This window comes from Vombatus ursinus, unplaced genomic scaffold (assembly GCF_900497805.2).
Source record: "Vombatus ursinus unplaced genomic scaffold, bare-nosed wombat genome assembly UNPS02014830.1, whole genome shotgun sequence".
Classification (NCBI taxonomy): domain Eukaryota; kingdom Metazoa; phylum Chordata; class Mammalia; order Diprotodontia; family Vombatidae; genus Vombatus; species Vombatus ursinus.
Genome location: NW_020954608.1, coordinates 38886737 through 38909260, shown reverse-complemented (window position 1 = coordinate 38909260; position 22524 = coordinate 38886737). Strand labels below are relative to the sequence as shown.

Below are 22524 nucleotides of genomic sequence, written 5' to 3'. Positions count from 1 at the left end.
GCTCTTAGTCTACTTAATAAATTTCAAACTCTTTCCTTAGCATTAAAGATTATCCATAATTTTGAAATACTCTGTGTTTTTAGCCATATTTCATACTAGTCTTTTCCAGGTTTTCTATGCTCCAGATAAGTTTAACTACTTACTGTCCCCTAAATACTTTCCTGCTTCCATGCTTTTTCTAATGTTGTTTCCAAATGCCCTCTTAGCTACTGAATTCTTTCTTGTTCTTAAAAGCCTAAGGCCATCTCCTCTATGGAGCTTTATCTGATTCCCACCCTAATCTTCCAGTTAGCAATAACCTTCCCCCAAATATCATACCACTCTTCAATACAATTACTGTGAATTATTTTCCATTATGGTTATTTGTGGACAGGAAGGGAATGAGAATTTCTATAGTACCTAATACGTGCCGGGCATGGTGCTAGGCACTTTATAAACAGTATCTCATTTAATCTTTACAACAACCCTGAGAGGTAGGTGCTATTATTGATCCACTTTACAATTCAGGAAACTGAGGCAAATAAAAGTTAAGTGACTTGCCCAGGGTCATGGAGCTAGTTAAGAGTTTGAGGCCATATTTGAACTGAGGTCTTCCTGACTGTAAGCTCAGAACTCTATCTAATGTGCCTCCAGCTGCTTGTGTATATATGTGTCATCTCTCCCTATCAAACCCAAGTTTCATGACGGCAGGGATCCTGTCTTGTTCATACTTTTATGTTCTGTACCAGCACAGTGTCCTGAACAAACTAAGTACTTATTAAATATTTGTAAACTTGAAATCTCACTTTCAGAGTATCAGTACTCATATGTAACAAGATGGGAGGAAGGGATGGCATGAGAATGTCACAATTAGGGAATGTACTCACCTAGAGCCTAAGCAAGCCCAGTTATGGATACCTAAAGTAGATTCCATGATTCAAAGCAATGACGAGTCACAACCTTGGAAGTGATAAATTTTCAGGGATAAGATTACCATTGAAGTAGTCAAGTATGTGAACTGAATTGAATCTTAAGCCAGGATCCCTCTGCAAGAATCCTCTGAACAGACTTGTCCTCAATTAGAGAAAACTAAGAATGAACTATAGGAACTCATTTCAGAAGGAAAAAAAAAAGCTTTGAACCAATGCATTTGCATGAATGAATAAGTATTTGCAAAGTGCTTTCTGTGTGCCAGCACTGTGATGTGTGCTGGGGATACAAATGCAAAGGAGTAAGTTCATTCCCTCAAGGGGTTCACATTTTTAGCATATGATAACACATAAAGGGGGAATAGTGACCAAGGAAGGATATTTTGATCGAGAAAGTCACAGGAATGGCAAGTAGAACAATAAGGCAATGAATTAACCCACTCTTTCAGAAACAGAACAAGAAATGAGAGGAGGGAAGTACTAGGGAGTGGCAAAAAAGGGAATGGGAATAACTTAGTACTACAAAGCATGTAGAAAAATGGCCAGGATGGAAGAGCCTGGTTCAATCTGATGCAGGATAAATACATTGAGTTCTTACCAATCAGGAGAGGCAGGCCCCAAAGTTCCAGAGCTCCTCCATGTTTTCTGGAAGAACCATGGGGAGGGTGCTGCAGTAGCAGCAGCAGCAGCAGGTCAGAAAATTAATACTATATTAATTCAGTTTTCCTGCTTAAATATTTTCTCAATATCAGGTTGATAACTTAAATCTTCTATAGTACCTGTCTATCCCAAAGGCTTTAACTACACTGTAACTGTACTGGATATAATTCATTTAGTGCCTCTTTAAGACTGATTTCTAACACCACTTCACAGGTTCTGAGTCAACTGTAATGGGATCTCTGAGTAAAACAAGCAATAATTTTCCTAAGCACTAACAACATTTGAATGATAAGAATGTTAAACTCTCATCTATCTTTCCTAGATCAGGTTAAGTAAGGAGGAATAGTACACACGAGAACCTTCTGGCTGTTCCATTAGTCAGATGACAAACAAATGTTCTGGTTAGCAACTTCTCTTCAACAGAAAAGAATGCAGTAGTTTGAAGAGAACATTTTTTAAAAATGCTTCCGGAAATAGGAGCAAACTGGTTCTGGCCTGTGGCACTGCAGTCAACAATCATTTGCAGTCATTCATTCCCTGCCAACCATTTATTTGCCTCAGCATCTGGCTGTCACAGCAGGAGGCCTCTTGTAAATGAAAAACAAAATGAAATGTAGAAGCTCAGAGTTGGAAGGAGACCTCAGAGGTCATCTGGGCCAATGCAAAGCATGAATCCTGTCCCTGTCCCAAAACAACATTTCTAGCAAGCACCTATCTAGCTTCTGTTTGAAGACATCCAGTGATAGATCAGATCCTTGACACAATTGTAATCACTAGAAAGCTCTTCCTTACATTGAGCAGCAATGTGCCATTGTATAACTGACTTTGTATACTGTGTTGTATAATTGCATAGTAGCTAGAAAGCCATTGATTCTAGTTTCCAAGACCAAGGAGAATAAATATAATTATCCTTCCAGATGACAGACCTTCAAATATTTGAAGATAACTATCACATTCCCCTTACCAATCCTTGTGTGCATCCTTACCTAGTTTCATAATGACTGGCATATTCAAAAGGATGGAAGGGTCTGCTTGCCCCTGACTGGTTGATTTGAAAGAAACTTCACTTCCCTTTGCCCTTCTGTGCACAACCTTGCATCAAATGCTGGGGCCACTTGGAATCAGGCAGTCACATTAGGTAAGACTGATTTTGTTTTGCTTTTTCTTGCAGATGCCACGTGAAATCCCTCAGCTTCAACAGCTGAGACTTGGGCAGCCTGGCTGATAAGTACATGAATGCTTTCAGCCTTTTTGTTGGGTATACCACCAGTGGTTTGTATATGAAAAGTAAACATTATGGTTATATTTAAGAAGCATGAGGCTGTATCTGTTCCTTCCCCGGGATATAGAACCAAACTAACTATTTTTGCAGCATTTCTTGAGCTATCAGTCTAGTTACACTAACAAAAAAGGAAATGAGGATAGGCTGGTATGACCTGTTCTTAAGTGAAATCATGCTGGTTCACAGGGATAACCACTTGCTGGGCACATAGAAATGGTTCATGTTCTGGATTGGGACTGGCTGAAATTCCCTCTGAAGTCCCTTAATAACTTTTAGCTTCTATGTTTTATTTTGTTTTTCATTTTAAAATTTTCCCTTGCTGTCACAACTAAGTGTCACCTCTCCAGTAAAGTATTTCCTTATGGCCTTGGTTGAGAGAGATTTTTCCCCATTTGGACTTCACATAACACTTTGTTTTGTCACTCACTAATTCACTTACATAACATTTTATATTATAATTATCTCTCTTATTCTATTAAAGCCTTGGGGGCAAGGGCCTTGTATTATCTAAACTTTGTGTCTACCCCTATCTTGTTGCCAGGAAATGCATAATGAATATCTGTATTATTATATTATATTGGCTCTGCTGAAGTGGCCAAATAACCAGAAGATTTTGGGATTCACCATTCTATTATGTAACTTGTGGAGGGAACAGGGATCTTAACTAAGACTCCTGGCAGAAATTTTTGGATTTCTCATTTACCTTCCATGAAAGAATGCAAACCACACTTTACTTAATATTTCTCAGTTTACCAATCTGCAAAAAAGCAATAATATTATCAATGATAACACAAAGAAAAGAAAGTATATGTAAGGTTTTAAGTTCCTAAAATAACTTGAGATCTTGAATTGGGAAAAAATGATTCAAGGATGAAGTATTAATGGTTTTATATTGGACAATATTTTTATGCACAATACAAAAATGCTTCATTTATTTTTATGTTGCTCATGCTCCTCAGTAAATTAGAGTTCTTGAAAATCATCACGGTGCTTTCTCTCTGCTCATCTTTTTCTCTACTCCTTTTTTTATTTGAGTTATTTATGTATTTCATATTGAATTTCCGAGTACAGCGACAGTATGAGGAGATGACATAGTTATGAAAAAATCACTTTAATTCCAAACATTTTGTCTACTTTATAAGATCCAGGGTTTGAAAGCATTTTCAATTTTAGGTTTCTGTTTTGGAAACAGCAGACTGGTAGTAACATGTCTTTACTCATTCTTTATCTGTAACTATTTAATTAATAACTTCAATTAAGAAAAAAGAAAAATAATTTTGTTAATTTTTTTTTAGTTCTCCAAACCAAAGAAAATCACTGCGTAAATGAATTTCAGTGTTTCACAGGCAAATCTGATGAAAAAGGAAATGAGGTGATGAGGCAAATTTCATCCCTCCCTAAGTAAGGTTCTTAATCAGGTATAAAAAATAATTTTAGTTTAACCAAACTGAAAAAAAGACAATGAGTTCTGTACAGGAAACTTTCATTACTTGATTTTCTGAAGTCAGATATCTTTTTTTTTTTTTATGTTAGCTAGTGAATCAGAAATTAAATGACCGATGCTAGCTTTAAAGAAAGAGAGGAACTGGTTAACTACTATCTCTATTTTACTCAAAGTATAGTCAATTTAAAGACTGTGCATAGGGGTTGAAGGGCTGGCTTTGGTAACAGACAGAACTAGGTCTGAGTCCTAACTCGACACATAATTTGTGTGATCGTGGGCAAATCACTTAAGGTCTCAATATGCAAAGCAACTCTCCACAGTATAAACTGCTGATCTGTACCACTAGGACATTTTTCTGTACCCTGATTTCCGCACATCAGTAAGATTATAGGTCTTGATCTGCATCTAGCATGCCGCTACAAATAAACATCAACTTAATTCAGTGATTTTTCCTTGTTTTTTTTTAACAAGCAATAAACATAATCAACAAAGAAAATCAGTTTTAAAATATAGCCAACTGTTTTCTATTTAATGCTGGTGCTAGAGAAAATGTTAATAATTTTATCACTAACTTCATCGGTTTTGTTACCAAAAAAATGTGGAGAATTGTTATACTGTTATATAATAATATCTGGAGTTAATATTTCTACATAGAATTTTTTAAAAAACATAGTACAATGAGGGACTTTTAAAAATACAGTATTATTTTATTAGAAAGACTGACATTATCCCCATTCCAATGACAAAAATCTATTTTTTTCCTAAGAAAGATTTGCTAAATAACACCCTTGTAATCATTTATATACATAACAGCCCCTAAATGTCTTTGTGCTTAGATGGTAATTGATAAGGGGGAGGACTAATATGAAAGGCCACAAATCCAGCAAGGCTATGAACATAAGAATTACTGGGGGCTATCTTGGGAGAAAAGGTAACATAGGTCAAGCAATGGAGGAAGTTCCTCTGGTAAATTTTAAATGTTCTATTACGAGAAAATACCTTTACCTAAACACAGAAAGAATACCAGACAGCAAGATCTGGCAAGGGTTTTACAAAGATGACTATGCCTCACATAGTGTCTTCAACATTGTAGGCACTCAACAAATATTTGCTGAATTCCCTTAAGAAACCCATAATCATCTTCAGAAACCATACACATTAAGAATTCTTTCACATTCCAGATTTTTGCATCAATATTACCCATTGTAAGACATGCAGGTGTATTCATAGAATCAAATAAATATGAGAGCACTAGAACACGGGATATGGGTAGTAAGATGAAAACTGGAAAGGGTGGAAAAATAGTTTCATTAAAAACTTATCAGTAAATTTAATTTTCTATTAAAAGTATGATCAAATGCATCCATTTACTCTTTTTAGAGTTTATTTATCAGACCACCGATAGAATCCTGTGGTAATATAGTAGCTAAACAGTGATGCTATCTGGGGCTCAGGTAATACTCCACACTAATAAATTGTAAGAAGAGAGCCATGCATACTTCACAGATTGGTCTTTGCCAGTCTGCAGAGAAAAGGTTCCACAGCAACTTCTGAAGCCAACAATATTCAATTAGGCATTGTTCCTGTGATCCTTTGATATATTTTTAAAGGATGATAATCATTAAAAATGAAGAATTTTAAGTTCCACAAAAGTCACCAGCCTGTCACATAAAAAATCTGAGTTTTCTCAAGAGCTTAGACCCTCAGACTGCTCTGTATGGTGTCGTGGATAGAGTGGCAGACTTGGAGACAACAAGCCCTGAATTTGCTGCTTGGGCAGATTATTTAACCTCTCTCAGGCTGAGTTTCTTCACTTGTAAAATGGGAATGATATGTAAGGTGCTTTGCAATCCTTAAAGTTTATATAAATGTTAGCTATTATTATCATTAATTATTATTATGAATGCTATAGTGCTAAGAGGAAAACAGCTGCTCTCAACAATTGCCTTGCCCTAAGACAGGACAGGGCCTTCATCTACACCAGTAAAGAGAGAGTTCCATACCAATGGGCCTTGGGATAGGGATTACATATAAAAATGTAGTCATTTGTATGTAATAAATCTGGATCTGTTATCTGTTACTGTTTCTTTGCATCTGTGATTATCTTGGGACAGGTATGGTGGAGAAAGACCTATATCTAATTGAAATCAAATAAGGATAAATAAAGATGCTTGTTAGATGGAGAAAAAATAAGGAATAAAGTGATTTGATAAACCCCAATTCTCTAAGAAAAGATTATCAATAGAACAAAATTTTTTAAAAAATTCTCCTCTAAGTAATTCAAGTTCTTTGCAGTTTGATAAGTGCTCCCTTCTCTCAGCTGCATTTTCGTGACTTAAAGTTTATACTTTATGGCGAGCTTCCCAATTATTACATTTTTTTGTTTGTTTGTTTGTTTTTCTAAACTCTAAACTAGACTAATCAACCTAACCTGGACATGGAGCCTTTTTCAAGAGTCCCAGGATGATTACATAAGTATATTTAATTAGTTGAACTACTGTCTTATAATCCAGGCCTGCACAACCTGTAGCCCACCAAAGGATTTTGGACAGCCTGCAAAAAATATAGAAGAAAACACCCTCTACATTTTTCGCAGGCTGCCCAAAATCCTTTGGTGTGCCTCTAGCCTGTAGGCTGCAGGTTGTGCAGGCCTATTATAGTCGATCCCTCAAAATGTTGATTTATAATTCCCAACCTTAAAAAAAAAAGTGAGATTTTTTTTAACATGTTATAGTATCTGTAACTCATCCATGTTAATCTAATTTCTTTACTGTCTCATATGTGACTTCCTTTTTCCTGCCTCCACACATTTAATCATTAGCCTAGTTAGTATGCAAGGCTCCTCAATACTCCTCAAGGCTGGGGACAGCTAGATGGCGCAGTGGATAGATCACCAGCCCTGAAGTCAGGAGGACCTGAGTTCAAATCTAACCTCAGACCAAACATTTGACACTTACTAGCTGAGTGACCCTGGGCAAGTCACTTACCCCAACTGCCAAAAAAAAAAAAAAAAACACTCCTCAAGGCTCCAAAGTATCCTTACAGCTTTTTTCCATACTATTTTCCTTTATATACTCTACACTCTTCCAAAATTGTGCTCCTATTTCTGTTTGCTCACATCATTCCCTTTGCCTAGAATACACTGTACCAGCATTGACATTTCTGCCTGATGAAATCCTATCTTGTCCTTTAAGGCCCAGTTCAAATGTTACATCTTCCATGAAGCCTTCCCAAATTTCTCTCAGCTAAAAATTGTTTTTTTTTCATTATCCCCTGAAATCTTCACTTTGTTGATGTTTCTCTTTTGTATCTATGTTGTATTTTGTATGATGATTATTTGTGTACACATAATCTATGATAGATCTAGCACTTTCCTGATACAACTTTTTTCTGCCCCAACTTCCCTGATAGCCTCATCTTCCTTGAAGCAATTTCCTACTGCCATGCAATCTGATGATGCTTTCTAGTCAAGAGGTATAAAAAGTTCCAACCCCATGCAGCTGGGACTATCTGGGTGCCATACCCTAACCACTTACTGACCAAGTATGTTTCCATATGATGATGAGGCAGGACATGTCCAGAAAAGCTGTGCCCCTTTAGCCTTGTTGCATATTCTTACTGAACTAGGGCAAAGTAAATGTTAAATGTTCACTGAAAAGTGCCTCATTTCATCCTAACATTGAACCTAAACAAACAGAATGCTGCTGATTTTAGATCCATGCTGATATATCTCTTTCAATAAACTATAAGCTTTTAGGAAGCTTATTTATCTTGGTAATCATCAGTGCTTAATACAGTCCTTTGTGCATTTAAATATGTACTTAACATAATTAACTTCTGCCATTTTCAAAAGAAGTAGGTCCTCCCCACTCCTTTCTACCAGTTTCTGTCCATTAGTTTCTTCAAGAACTAACCTAAAATTTGCTTCCCTCAAATCTATGATGATTACATCTATGATGTAATCATAACCCCAGCTTACCCTATATTATATATGATATAGTAGAAAGAAAAAAAGGGAACATAGATTTATAGCTGAGAGGGACTTAAGAGGTCATCTAGTCTGACCCCACACACTAGAGACTCTTCTGAAATCCTAGGGCACCTAAGTGTGTCTATAAGTCTCTTTCAGGATTACAGTAGAATGCCTGCAGTGGTCTCCAGTTTAGTGCATTTCCCCTCTTCTTTTCTGGTGCTTTCAGTACTTTCTTAAGGCTTTTCCAAGTCTCAGGGTAATTTACATGGCTTCATCTTGGTTGGGGCAGGGGAAGGGTGAAGCAGGGGGAACATGGGTGAGAAAGAAAAGGGAAGGAAATAAGCATTTATGGTGCCTAGTATGCAGGAGTGGGGAACCTGTGGCCCCGAGGTCACATTTGTCTCTCTAGGTCCTCAAACGTGGCCCTTTGACTGAATTCAAATTTCACAGAACAAATCCTAAGCACTGTGCTAAATGAAGTGCTTTACAAATATTATCTCACTGGATGCTCACAACAACCATGGGAGGTAGGTGAGGACAGAGAGATTGGTGTAGATCAAGTCTCAAAAGAATAAGAATAGGGAAAAGCTAAATGTTTTTAAGAAGGAAAATGACACAATCAGACCTATGCAAAAACAAGAAAGATTATTTTGTGATGTGAAAGATCATTTGGAGAAGAAAGAGACTGGAAAGAGCAGAATCATAACTGATGAGGAATACCAGTATTTTGGCCCAGGATGTAGAAATTAGAGAGTGTTGACAGTCCTTACTGTCCTTCACAGCTTCAATAGAAAGAACAGAGCTTAGTACTTACTTAGTTAAAATGGAAAGTTACCAGATGGACATCTGGCCCAGCCCAGTTTCCACTTTCCAAACTCCATGCCATCCCTGTGACATGTTTCTTGGCACTTGCTTTATCATAGTTCGTGCAACTTGCCCAAATGCAAAAAAAAAAAACAAAACTGCTAGTTATGTTTATGGGAGGCAAGGAGACGGATCATTCATCACAAGAATCCACAAAAGTTATAAAGAGAAGCCGAACTGGTACAGCAGCAATATGAGTAAAGATGAGAGAGTAAATACAAGAATATGTTGTGGAAAATGAAATGGATAGTATTTGAACACTTGCTGGGGAGGGGGGAGTAGGGAGGGAAAGGGTAGAATCAAAACTGAAGTTGCAAACCTGGATGATTAGAAGAACAGATGTTAGTACTTTCAATAGAGACAAGAAAGTTGGAAAGGACAGAATTTGAAAAGTCTTAGGGGATGTTCTTTGGACCAAAGATACATCATGGTACAATGGAAAGAGCACTGGGTCTGGAGTCAAAGGACATTGACTCAAATCCTTCCTCTGTCAAAATCTCCTCTTTTTATGTTTGAGGAAACTAAAGCTCAGAGAAGAGGATCTAGGGCTCCCTCAACCATAAAAAGAGGAGGCTGTATTAAACGGCTTCTAAGGTCCCTTATATCTCTAAAACTATGATTGTATGATGATCCAATGAACCTATTGGTACCCTAGAAATTGTTTGAATCCATAGTTTAAATTGACAGCTTGAGTCCTGACAAGGGACTTGCCAGCTGGACTTCTTCCATGAGGCATAGGTAGGTAATCACATGTATTGATTAGGATAAGGGTTTTTGTTTTGTTTTGTTTTTCACTACCAGATTTTGGGTAACTATTTTATTTTCTGAGGTCTAGCTCTTGGGTTCAGTAGTTTGCCCTCAAGCACTGTTGCCTTATATTGTCTTACTTATCTGAGTTACATAAATTTTTAAATGCTTCTATAAGTAATTATGACACTAATGTTTTGTACATAGTAGGAGCTTAATTCATGTTTGCTGAATTGAACTGAAACTCAGTGTCAGGGCCAACATTCTGAGGGCAAAAAAAGCAAAACAACCTTATCTTGTGCTTTATTATACACATCTACCATAATGCCTGCACTCCTTTTCCAACCATTAACTCAGGAGAGACTATTTCCATCCATCATCTTAATATTCTACCCCTGGATCTATTGACTAAAAAAGTATTAGTTGGATCCTTGTGTCCTGCCAACCCACTACAAATCATATATTCATACTCTGTGTCTACAAGATAAAGTATCAGTTACATGTTTGACCTTTCCTCATTTAGACTTGAGCTGGAAAAACAAGTTATTCAGTAAGCATTGCAGGTATACATATGCAGACACACACACAGAATGTAGTCCTAGGTGGCCTTGGGTGTTTTGACAAAGACATTCTATGCTGACTTTTTTCCTCTAGGCTTATCTTTTACTTTAATTATCATATGCCTGCTCAAATGGGTTTATGTTTATCTAATTCCTTAATTATTACTAAGATTTCAAATGAGTAAAAGAACAATTATCACATGATCCTTCAAACTTATGATAGTGTACACAGTGAAAAGCATTGATGTGAAAGGACCTTGGTTTCAATCCCAACTTGTCAATGTACTACTCATGTGCCCTGAGTAAGTCACTTCCTCATCTTAAAATGTTGGGTTTGGGCTAGATTACCTGTACCACCATTTGTAGTTGTAAAATCTGTACTCAATACTTAGGCGAGGGTTGGGAGAAGGTTAGAAATGTTGACTACATTTTCAGCTGGCTACTGTGCTATTAGTGTCATTGTGTTTACCAATTTTTCTTTCATCAATTTATAATTGACAATAATACATAAAGGTTTAAAAACAAATTAGAGATCTTTACACTATCAAAATTATGTAATTATGCATCAAGTTGTCTCCTAGAATCCATGTAAATCAATGATTCAATCAATCCAATACATATCCAAAATACTACCCAACAGATACCCTATAGGCTGGGGTCCTCACTATCCTTTCAACCAATATTAATCATTCCTTCCTTCGTTGTTCCTCCTAAATAAAATTCAATTGATATATAATTTATTTAGTACCTGCTATGCTTGGGACAGTGAGCTAGGTTCTAAGGATACAAAAAATAGATATGAAAAAGGGCCCATTTTAAAGGAGTTTACAATCTAATGTAAGGAAGCCCAGATACATACACAAATAACCATCATATCTGAAGAGTATTATAGGATTTCCCAAAATTCTTGAGACACACTGTGTAAGTGCAAAGGATCTATCTAGGAAAATGCTATGAGACAATAATAGATTGGAATTCAAAATACTTTATCAAACAATTATTAAGCACATAACATGTCCAAGCATTATACTAGGTGTTGGGTAAATTTAGAGCTGGAAGAGACCTCAGAAGTCATCTAGTCCAAATCCCTCATTTTAGAGAATTGACTAAAGTCTATAAAAATTAAGTGACTTGCCTAAGGGCACTTAAGTAGTAAGTGTCACAGCCAAGACTTGAACCCAGTTTCTCTGCCTGCAAATCCCATGCCTCTAAAAGTTGGTGGTAAGGGCAGGAGAGATGAAGGAAGTGTCCTCTGAAAAGTTTCCATAAGAAAGTGGAGGAACAGAAGGAATGTGTCCTACCTTCCCCCACTCTCTGCTTATCTAGATCTTACTAATCCTGCAAAGGCTATCTCAGGTACAACATTCTCCAAAGTCTTTTTCCAGTATTTTCAGATAACATTGATATTCCTATCCCCACCCTACCCCTTATTGCCTTCGCCATACATTTTGGCATTTCATTATATCTATCTATAGTAATGAACAAACCATGCTGGATTTTAAGTGAAAGAATCAGAGTTTGGATCCTGTCTCTGCCACTTCCTACCTGGGTGTACTCAGGCAAGTAATTTAACCTCTTTGGGCTTCAGTTCCCTAATCTATATGTAGCAGGTGATAGAGAGAAACCATGTTCAAACTGATGAGTCCTTCAATCAACCTGATACAGATGTAAAGGGACATTCCTATAGAATCCCATCAGGTTGGTTGGAGGGCTCGTACATCCTAGCACTTTATTGATAGGACAGAGGGAAATCCTGATTGATCTCTAATAACTGAGGTTGTCTTGAATATGACTGATGACTAAGGAAGGAACAAGGAATAGAGTGCCTGTGGTTTTTAAGAGGAAGATAAGAAAATGTCGTCTCTAAGAGACTGTAATCTCTAAACCTCCCAGTTCTAGATGCCTTATTCTGTCTTTTTGTTTCCTTTTCTGAGTACAGCTCAATGACTGGTGATCCTGAGAAATGGATATTTCTAGCCTTAAGGGTTTCTTATTTTACTTCGGTAATTAATTTGAGAGTTCCCTGAGTCAAGTCCTAGCCACACAAAGGGAAAAGATTTTCTAAATAGCAGACTTTTCAGAAAAGGGGTCATCAGCAGGATCATCCTATAGATAGAGGACATTTTATATCATGGTTGGCCAGGAGTTCTGGACCTTTTCAAACCTCCATGATAATTGCTGTGAGTTGTTCTGACAACTCAGTCTAAGTTAAATTTTAAGTATCTGTTTATCAGTCCCATAAAAGGTTTTTAACTTTCAGGGAAGGAAGAAATATGCAATGTAATGGACTACTTCAGTAGCTTATGTTTCCTGTACTTGTTGATTAGTGCTTTGAATCTTTTGTATCTTATTCAGTTTCTGAGGTGGAGAAAATAAAATAATGCCCAACACTTGATACCCACAGTAAACATTGAATACCTTTGTGGGAGGGAACCCTATTACATTTGAGAAGACCCAAAATATAAACCTTACCTAAACTTTCTTTTAGAGACTTCCTTGGAATTTTATTCTGGAGCTAGTACCTTAAAGTCAACATGACCAAGGAGAATATGACTTTTTAAGGTCAGGCCTTAAACCTGGTTCATATGAGTCCAAGAGTCCCTTGTGTGAAGTCTTGGGGCCATGTAAAAGGAAAGAGTCAGGCTATATAAACTTTGATGTTCCATTCAGCTGAATTTATAAGTCATTCATTCTTATAATTTTGTGTCTTAGAGTTGCTAGGCTTAACTTAGCATAGTGTCTGGCACACAGTAAGCACTTAAAGGGTTTAGAAAAGCATTACTGGAGCATAATCTTTAAAATGACAGAATGACTATCTGTTGGAATCCAAGGCAAACCATTCAACATCATAGTAACACAATTCTTTTCTTCAACCACTGATGCCAAAGAGGACAAAATTGCTCAAACCTATGAAGACCTACAACATCTACTAGAAATAACACCAAAAAAAAAAAAAGATGTCACATTCATCATAAGGGATAGTAGTAAATCAAAAGATAATTGAAATAACAAGCAAGTTTGGTTTTTGAGTACTAAATGAAGGAGGGCAGAGACAAATTGAGTTAAGATAACTCACTGGTCACAGCAAACATTCTTTTTCAACAACCTAAAAGGTGACTCTAGACATGGACATCACCCACCAGATGGTCAATATCGAAATCAACTTAATTATATACTTTGCAACCAAAGGTGGAGAGGCTCTATATGGTCAGTTAAAACAAGAGCTGGTGCTTATTGTGGCTCAGATCATGAGCTTCTTATTGCAAAATTTAGACTTGAAGAAAGTAGGGGAAACCATCAGACCATATAGGTTTGCCTTGTATAATATCCCTTATGAATATGAAATAGAGGTGATGAATAGTTTTAAGGGATTATATCTGGTAAATAGAATACCTGAAGAACTATAGACAGAGGTTTGGAATACTGTACAGAAGGCAGCAACAAAAAAAAAAATCCCCAAAAAAAGAAGAGCAAGAAAGCAAAATGGCTATCTGATGAGGCTTTACAAATAGCTGAGTAAAGAAGGGAAAGGGAAAGGAGAAAGGGAACGATATACCCAACTGAATACAGAATTCCAGAGAATAGCGAGGAGAGAAAAGAAGGTTTTCTTAAATTAACAATGCAAAGAAATAAAAATGGAGGTTTAGGAAGTGTCATTTAAAATTCCTGTATTTAAGATTTTCACGTACAAATTGAAATTACTTGCCACTTTAGAGTGCCATTGTTGCATTTGGGCTTCTGACCTCATCACTCAAATGAAACTTCTCTCACCAAAGTTACCAAGAATCTATTAACTGAAAAATATGACATTTCCCCCCTGCCCCTCAGTTCTCATGCTTTTCAACCTATTTACTGTATCACTCTATAGTCTTACTTGCTGACCTCATCAGCTCCAATAAACTTAATTACATTCTTTATGCAGGTGACCCACAGCTCTATATATCTAGTCCCAGTTACTCCTCTGATCTTCAGTCCCACATCACCATTTGGCCTATTGGACATTTTGAAATAGATGCCCTTGAGACATACCAAACGCAACAGGTCCAAAAGAAAACAAAGTTCAAAAAGCAATTAATACATGTTATAAATATAATCTCAATAATTGAGAAGGAAATTCCTCTACTAGAATAGTTTATGAGAGAGATATGGTCCTGCACCTTCTGCTCTTGTTTTGCTCCCAAACTAATTTCCATATGCTATGCTTATTATTCCCATACCTTTTTCTCACACTATTGTTCTGAAATGAATTTAGCCTTCTTATATATTATCCTCCTCCCTCCCTTTTAATATGCTATAATTCCTTTAGCAATATACTCTAGTTCAGCATTCTTCATGAAGTTTCTCCATAGTAACTTATGGCCAAAATTATCTTTCCTTTCCTCTGTATTCATACAGTATTATATATGTACTAAATACCACACAATACCACTATTACAGAGGCAACTGGCTAGCACAATAAAGATCTAGGCCTAGAGCCAGGAAGACTTGAGTTCAAATTTGACTTCAGATACTAACTGTGTGACCTTGGGCAAATCACTTCTGTTTGCCTCAATATCCTCAACTGCAAGATGGGGATCATAATAACACTTACCTCTCAGAGTTGTTGTGAAAATCAAAGGCAGTAATATTTGTAAAAGCACTTAGCACAGTGCCTGGCACAAAACAGGTACTTATTAAATCCTTCCCTCCCTCCCTCCTTCCTTCCTCCCTCCCTTCCTTCCTTCTACTGAGTGATAAAGTAAGGTTGCAAAGGCTTGAAAATAGACCTTCTAATTTTCATTTTGGTTTTGTTCAAGAAGCAAAGTTCAAGAGTAACAATGACTTTTTTCATACTGATAGCCATCTTTCACATCCTAGTAGTCTGTGTATATGTGTATTTGCAGATGACATATTAATTAATTACTTTGCATTCCAGCCATGTTGAATTTTAATGCCTGCACCATTGTCTCCACTGCCTTTTCCCTGTTTCCTTCCCAAATTTAACTCTAGGCCCAGGGTCCTCCAGCTGGAAAGCTTGTGGTTTTAGACAGTCCTATGTCTCTACTTTCTGAAACTGCCAATAAATCTCAAAACAGAAAGGATGGGAGGATAGTAGCAGTGAAACTAGTAGCAGTTATAGCTGTGGGACTTCCTTTGTCATTAAAGAAGTTTCACAGATTCTCTGATTTTTGAAGAGAATTTTATTTTTCTGAGATATAATCATGCCATATTTATTTTATAGGGCATGGCTATGAATATTGTAAATGAACACCTAGTTTTCATTTTTGTTGAAACAAAACAAAATAGTTGTTGTTTGTTGTTGAGCCATTTTCAGTCATATCCAGCTGTTTCTGACCCCATTTGGAGTTTTCTTGGCAAAGATACTGGAGTGGTTTGCTATTTCTTTCTCCAGCTCATTTTACAGAGGAGGAAACTGAGGCAAACAGATTTAATGACTTACCCAGGGTCACACAGCTAGTAAGTGTCTGAGACTGGATTTGAAGTCAGGAAAATGAATCTTCCTGACTCCAAGCCCAGCACTCTATCCACTGCATCACCTAGCGACCCTAATACAATAAAGTACTGATCTCAAACTATTTAAAATATTTTCATTACAAACATATGCTGTTTTACCTCTTTAGGGATTCTATTGTGCTAACATACTGTAATCAGTACTACTTCTTTACTTCATTTGTAAAAGGAACAAGATGGGATTGTAATTATCTGTGAATGATTTTAACTGAGTTATGATTACTTTATTTCATGGGTTGCAAAAGAGTAATAAAATACCTTCATTACAGCTCATACTAAGAAACAGGGAATATAACTGAACTTTTCAGGTCTTAAGAGATATTTTCAGCACATTGCTTTGGGTGATAGTATACTAATTGTCCTAAGTCATGGACAGTATTTCTTTTACCCTGTCTTATATTATATCCTTGTTTTCTGAGTTCCATCAGTCCATTGATAAACATTTATTAAACACCTATTATATGCTAGGTACTGAGCTAAACACTGAGGGATAAAAATACAAAAAAAAAAGACATTTCTTGCCATCAAGGAGCTTATGTGGGAAAACAATACATAAAAGGGGAAAAGTCTAAGGGAAGAGGCAGGAGTTAGGGAGGGAAGTGAAGGTACATGGGCAGACAGGTAGGAAATGAAGAGAAGGAGTTTCGCAGTGTTACTTCACACTTTCCAAAATGGCAAAAATCAATTTTTAAGATGTTGTCATTCAGTATTGGGGGAAGAAAAACATTTAAATACCTAGTTAATGGAGTGGTGAATGGTTCAACATTTCTGGGTAGACATTTGTGATTATACCAAAAAAAAGTGACTAACCTATTCATACCCTTTTGACATAGCAATGGTACTACTGGACATAAACTCTACTGGGATCAAAAACAGGGGGAGAAATACACACACACACACACACACACACACACACTCATAACATTATGAAGGGAAAGGACTACTATAGCAGAAATTTGTATAGATTGTTAGAAGACAATGACCAAGATTTTGTAGCATAATTTTTTGTTATGAAAAATGGTTCAATTTTGAGGTGGGAGAAAGGAGACTATACCTAGAAATGACTATGATATAAAAATAAACAGCCTCAATTAAGCTTATTTTTCAAAAATAGAATTAATTAATCTGACTCAAAAAACAAATAGCTCTAAAGTAAAGAGGAATAGTATTTATGTTTTACTAAGTCACACTAAGTTCCCAATAAGCAGAGATTCAAGGGAAAAAATAGCTTTTCCACAAAAATGATACAAAAATCCAGAAAAATAAAGTTAGAGATAAAAAAATGAAACGGAAGCTCTATGTGAAAGAAATGGAAGGAAAATAAACCTTCCACCCAAAAATGGACTCACTGAAACCTAGAATAAGCCAAACAGAAATCAATGACTCTATGAGTTAGAACAAAATCAACAGATTATAAAAACAGAAGAAAATATAAAATATTACAAAAACAACTAACCTAGAAAATAGGTCTATGATACATAATTTAAGAATCATTAGACTTCCTGATAACCATGGTTAAAAAAAATCATAGATACTATATTTGAAGAAATTATAAATTAAAACTTTCCAGCCCTATCTGAACCAGAGGGCAAAGTAAAGACTGAAATATACCAATCACCTCCTGAAAGGAACCCCAAAAGGAAAAGATCATGGCATGTCATAAGCCAAAAACTAGAGCTCCCACATCAGAGAAAAAAATGCTACAAGCATCCAAAAAAGCAGTTCAAATACCAAGGAACTATATGGAGGATCACATATGACCTGACAGCATCTACTTCAAATGAGAGGAGATCCTGGAATATAATATTCCAAAAGGCAAAAGAGATAGGTTTATAACCAAAAATAATGTCTTGAGAAGCTAAGTACAATCCTACATGGGGGAGAAATGGACCTTTAATGGAACAGAAGGCTTTCAATTATTTCTGATTCAAAGATCAGAACTAAGTTTGAAATGTAAACATAATAGTCAAGAGAAACCTAGAAAGGTAAATTTATTTGAGTAATTGGAAGGCTTTAAGAAGATGTAGTGCTAATAGGGATAGAGGAAACAAGTTTCACTTCAGAATCTTAATGTCTACAAAAGGTATTGAGGGAGCAAAATAAGAAAAAACACAGGTCCTGGGGATGGATTTGTTCTATTCTGTGCTATTCTGAGGATTGGGAAAAGGAGAATGAGAAGGAAGAGTAAAAGGAATACACTATTGGAGGAAAAGGAAGGTAGAACCTACTATTTCTCATAATTGGGGTCCATGAGAAGAAGAGTATACAGATATGGAGGAAAGGATACAGGGAACAGGCATCAGATAAACCATATTTATTTGAAACTGACAAAGGAGGGTCAAAAACACATACATACACTTAAATAGTTTGATGTAGAAATATATTAAACAGGGGCAGCTAGGCGGCACAGTGGATAGAGCACCAGCCCTGGAGTCAGGAGGACCTGAGCTCAAATCCAGCCTCAGGCACTTGACACTTACTAGCTGTGTGACCCTGGGCAAGTCACTTAACCCCATTGCCTACCCAAAAAGAAAAGAAAAGAGAGGAAAAGAAAAGAAAAGAAAAACAAAAGAAATATATTAAACAAGAGGGAAATAAGGGAGAATGGTGAAGGTAGTGGTAAGAAAGAGAATAATAATGGGAGAGGAAAGCTGCAAGCAAAATAAACTTTCTAATCTGGAATTAGGGATCAAAAAAAAAGAAAAAAGAAAAGTAAGGAACTATAATCTAAGAAGGTTTCTTAGGCATCTAGGTGACACAGTAGATAGAGTGCTGGGCCTGGAATTAGGAAGACCTGAATTCAGATCTGGCTTCAGACACTTATTAGCTGTGTAACCTTAAACAAGTCACCTGTGTAACCTTAGACAAGTCATTTAACTTTTGTTTGCCTCAGTTGCTTCCATTGTAAAAGGTGGATAATAATAGCACCTACCTTTCAGGGTTGTTGTGAAGATTAAATGAGATACTTGTAAAAGCACTTAGCACAGTGCCTAGCATATATTAGATGTTATATAAATAATAATTCTCTCCTTTCCCTCCTTTAGATTACCTCTCACACAACTGTGAAATGGCTGAATAAATAATGGTTTATGAAAGCAGAAGAATAAGAAGTGATGAAAGAAAGTGATGAAAAAAGAATAAGAAATGACAAAAGAGACTATTTCAGATAATACTGGGTAGAATGAACTGAAGCAGAGGGAAATGAGTAGAACCAGTAGAACAGTTTATATAAGGACATCAAGATTGAAAGATTTAAAAACTTTGATCAATGACCAATCATATCTCCATAGGACCTATCATGAAGAATATTACCCACTTTCTGACAAAGAGATGATGGACAAACAGTGCAAAAAGAGACATTTTTTAGACAAAGCCACTGTGAATTTGTTTTGCCTAACATTGTTTATTTGTTACAAGGATTTGTTTTTCCTGTTTCTCTGGGTTTTTAATTTTAGGAGAGGAGATTCAGGAGGTTTTGCAATAGTGAAGTAAAAAGGAGTATATTTTTAAATTTTAATTTTAATTTTAAATTTGTATATTTTTAAGTGTACAAAAAAGACCAGAATTCAGTTCAGAAAGAAACATAGATAAGCAGAGACAGTTTTGAAAGTAACATGTAAAATTTATTATATACTTTTTTGAAGCAAGTTATATATTAAATAGAGATTTATAGTTTCATAGAGACCCTTCTTTTTTCTGCTGTGTATGGAAATGTTGTATCTTTTTTTGTGTGTTTAAGTCAAAATAAAAAAGATTGTTGAAAAATCATGTGCACAAGGATGTGGCATAGTGGATAGTATGTCAGACTTTGAATCAGAAAGATGTGAATTTGAATCCCATCTCCAATACTTATTGGCTCTATGACCATGGGCAAATAACTTAACCTCAGTTTTCTCAGCGAAAATGGAATAAAAATTCTTGCAATGCTCTCCTCATATGGTTATTATGAGGCTTAAATAGTATATGATTCTTTAAAAGAACTTTGCAAATAATAAAACACTAGCAGTTATTGTGACTACTACTACAACTAATAATAATAATAACAAATGTGTCATTGCATGGTCTCCAGTATAATAGCATATATAAAAGCCTATCTGCTCTCTTTTCATACCTTCCATAAAGGAAGTCCTTGATTGTTCTGAAGATTTTTCTCATAAAGACTGTGTGGCAATGAGTTTAAAATGAGAACAAAACTATTTAATTTTTACCAAACACCCTGAATATAGTCAGCATTCTCTGCTAGAAAAAGTATCTTTACTGAAGGGAGGACAAGAAGATAAAAGAGAAGAAATAGAGGAAAAAGCTGAATTGACAAAACAGAGGTAAAAAGTGGAAGAAAGAAGAAAGGAAAGGCAAAAAGAAGACAATAAGGAGAAAAACAAATCAAGAAGATACAACATCCTGTATTTTAAGGAATTTCTCTGTCTCACGTTGCAACAGTGGGACTTTAAAACTTCCCTTGGGCTCATTTATAGTTTTAGGCACATCAAACCAGACACTTACAAGAAGCATTATTTGTTTCTGGTAAGATCACTCACAGGAAGGGGAGAAAAGGATGTAGTGGTAGAAAAATGCAGAACTCTCCCTGTCATTTAAAAAGTACAACAAAAATCGAAAGCCTCAGTACACCAGAATAAACTGTCTGCACAAAAGTTCATTTTTTCTTAAAGAGAGGAAGTTAAGTCTAGGTTTTGGAATTAGTGAACTGTGCAAAGCCAACAGACCTACGTGGTCAACTGCAAGTCAGAAGGCAAAAGGTTCAATACACACTCCATAAACAATGAAGTTTCTCCTCATCTATATTAACATTTCTACCCATGGTAATTTCAGACCATTCAATAAAGCATATAACCACAATTCAATGCTTCTATGTCTAGTGGGGTGAAAGAACAACTTAGGCAGCAATGATAATAAAAGAACTAGGCAACAATGATTTGCCTCTCAAGAAACCAAATGTAATATCCTGCCCAGCCCATTCCTGCTCCACCCAACACAGAGAAATAAAAAGGTCATGTTAAAATAGCATTCAGACCAATGGTCTATTTTCATGTGCTAAAAATGATAAATTTTCATGAAAAGTGGAAAAAAATCATCCTATAGAAAATTCATCTTAAATTTAGGAATTCAATTTAACAGTTATTAAGTTCCCATTGTGTGCACAGTATTACTCTAAGCAAAGTCAAGATAAGGCCTGGATTCTGGTCATCATGGAAGAATCAGTTTGGAAGAGAGATAAGATATGCATGTAAATAAAGAGAACACAAAGTAATTTATAAGTGAATAGCATGGCATCTAAATAAAATTTGAGGTCTTTGAGATAGAGAATGTCTCAATTTTTTAAAACATATAAACAAATCTCATCTCTATCATAAGCCTATGCTGGCTGATGACATGACAGTAACAGTGGTAAGTCACACCAGCTGAGACTCAACATATACCGACTCAAATTTGACTAAATATTTGCTTATTATATTAAATAATCATAATTGCACTAACACTCAGAGTCAGTTGAAGCAAAATCATCATGTTAGTCTTATTTTTGTTGAGTTTTGTTAACTCCTGTTTCAACCTTTTTTGATTGAAAGCAGTGGATCTGTTCATATGGGAGTTGTTCTTGAATATAGGCTGTAGTTGTGGTTTGTTCTTTATTTTTAAAGAGGACCATGACATCAGGGAGATGAAGACATGACTTGCAATTGACTTTGATTTGAGTGAGGAAGGGCTGTGCAAGGTCACCAGCCTCACTTTCTCCTCTGGAGTCATCTAGGTCCAGTGGTCACATATCAATCAGGACGACTGGAGATGGCTCAGAATGCAGTAGGAGACCTTGGTTCTTTTAAGCTAAGGTCTTTTCAGGTTCTCACTTTGAGTGAAGCAACACCCATTCAGTGAATATGCCTCTTTAAGAAATAAGTCAAGGAATAGCCCCTTTAATAAAAAAAAAAAATTGGAGGGGAAGACTCTCAGGGTTGCTGGCCAAAAGAGAAACAGTTACTATTTATATTCACTACATGCCCATGTCTTTTCCATTCTCGAAAAACTCTCACTTGATTCTTCCACCCCTGATAACTCTCATCCTTTATCTCTTCTGCTATTTGTGGCTAAACTCCTTGAAAAGGCCATCTACAATAAGTTCTTCCATTTTCTCTCCCCTAACTCTTTTCATAAACCTTTGAATTGTTCTACCAAAACTGTTCTCTCCAAAGTTACCAAAGCTCTCTTAGTTGCCAAATCCAATGTCCTTTTCTCAAGCCTCATTCTCCTTGGCCTCTCTGAAGCCTTTGGCACTGTTGATCACTCTCCTCTCCTTGCTGCTCTCTAGGTTTTCAAGACCCCACTCTCTCCTGGTTCTCCTACCTACCTGATTATTCCTTCTCAGTTTCCTTTGCTGGATCCTAACTTAGATCACAACCTCTAACCATAGGTGTCCCACAAGGTTTTGTCCTAGACCCTCTTCTTTTCTCCCTCTCTACTACTTCACTTGGTGATCTCATCATCTTCCATGGATTTAATTACTTTCTCTATGCTGATGATTCTTAAATCTACCAAACCTACCCTAAACTCTCTGCTGACCT

The 22524-nt window shown here is 36.2% G+C and overlaps 1 protein-coding gene across 1 annotated transcript in view; it reads right to left on the bottom strand.

Moving 5' to 3' along the window:
* ITPR2 (inositol 1,4,5-trisphosphate receptor type 2) overlaps positions 1-22524 on the bottom strand; it is a 507541-nt gene that overhangs the window by 119798 nt on the left and 365219 nt on the right. The gene's annotated exons all lie outside the window — the stretch shown is intronic.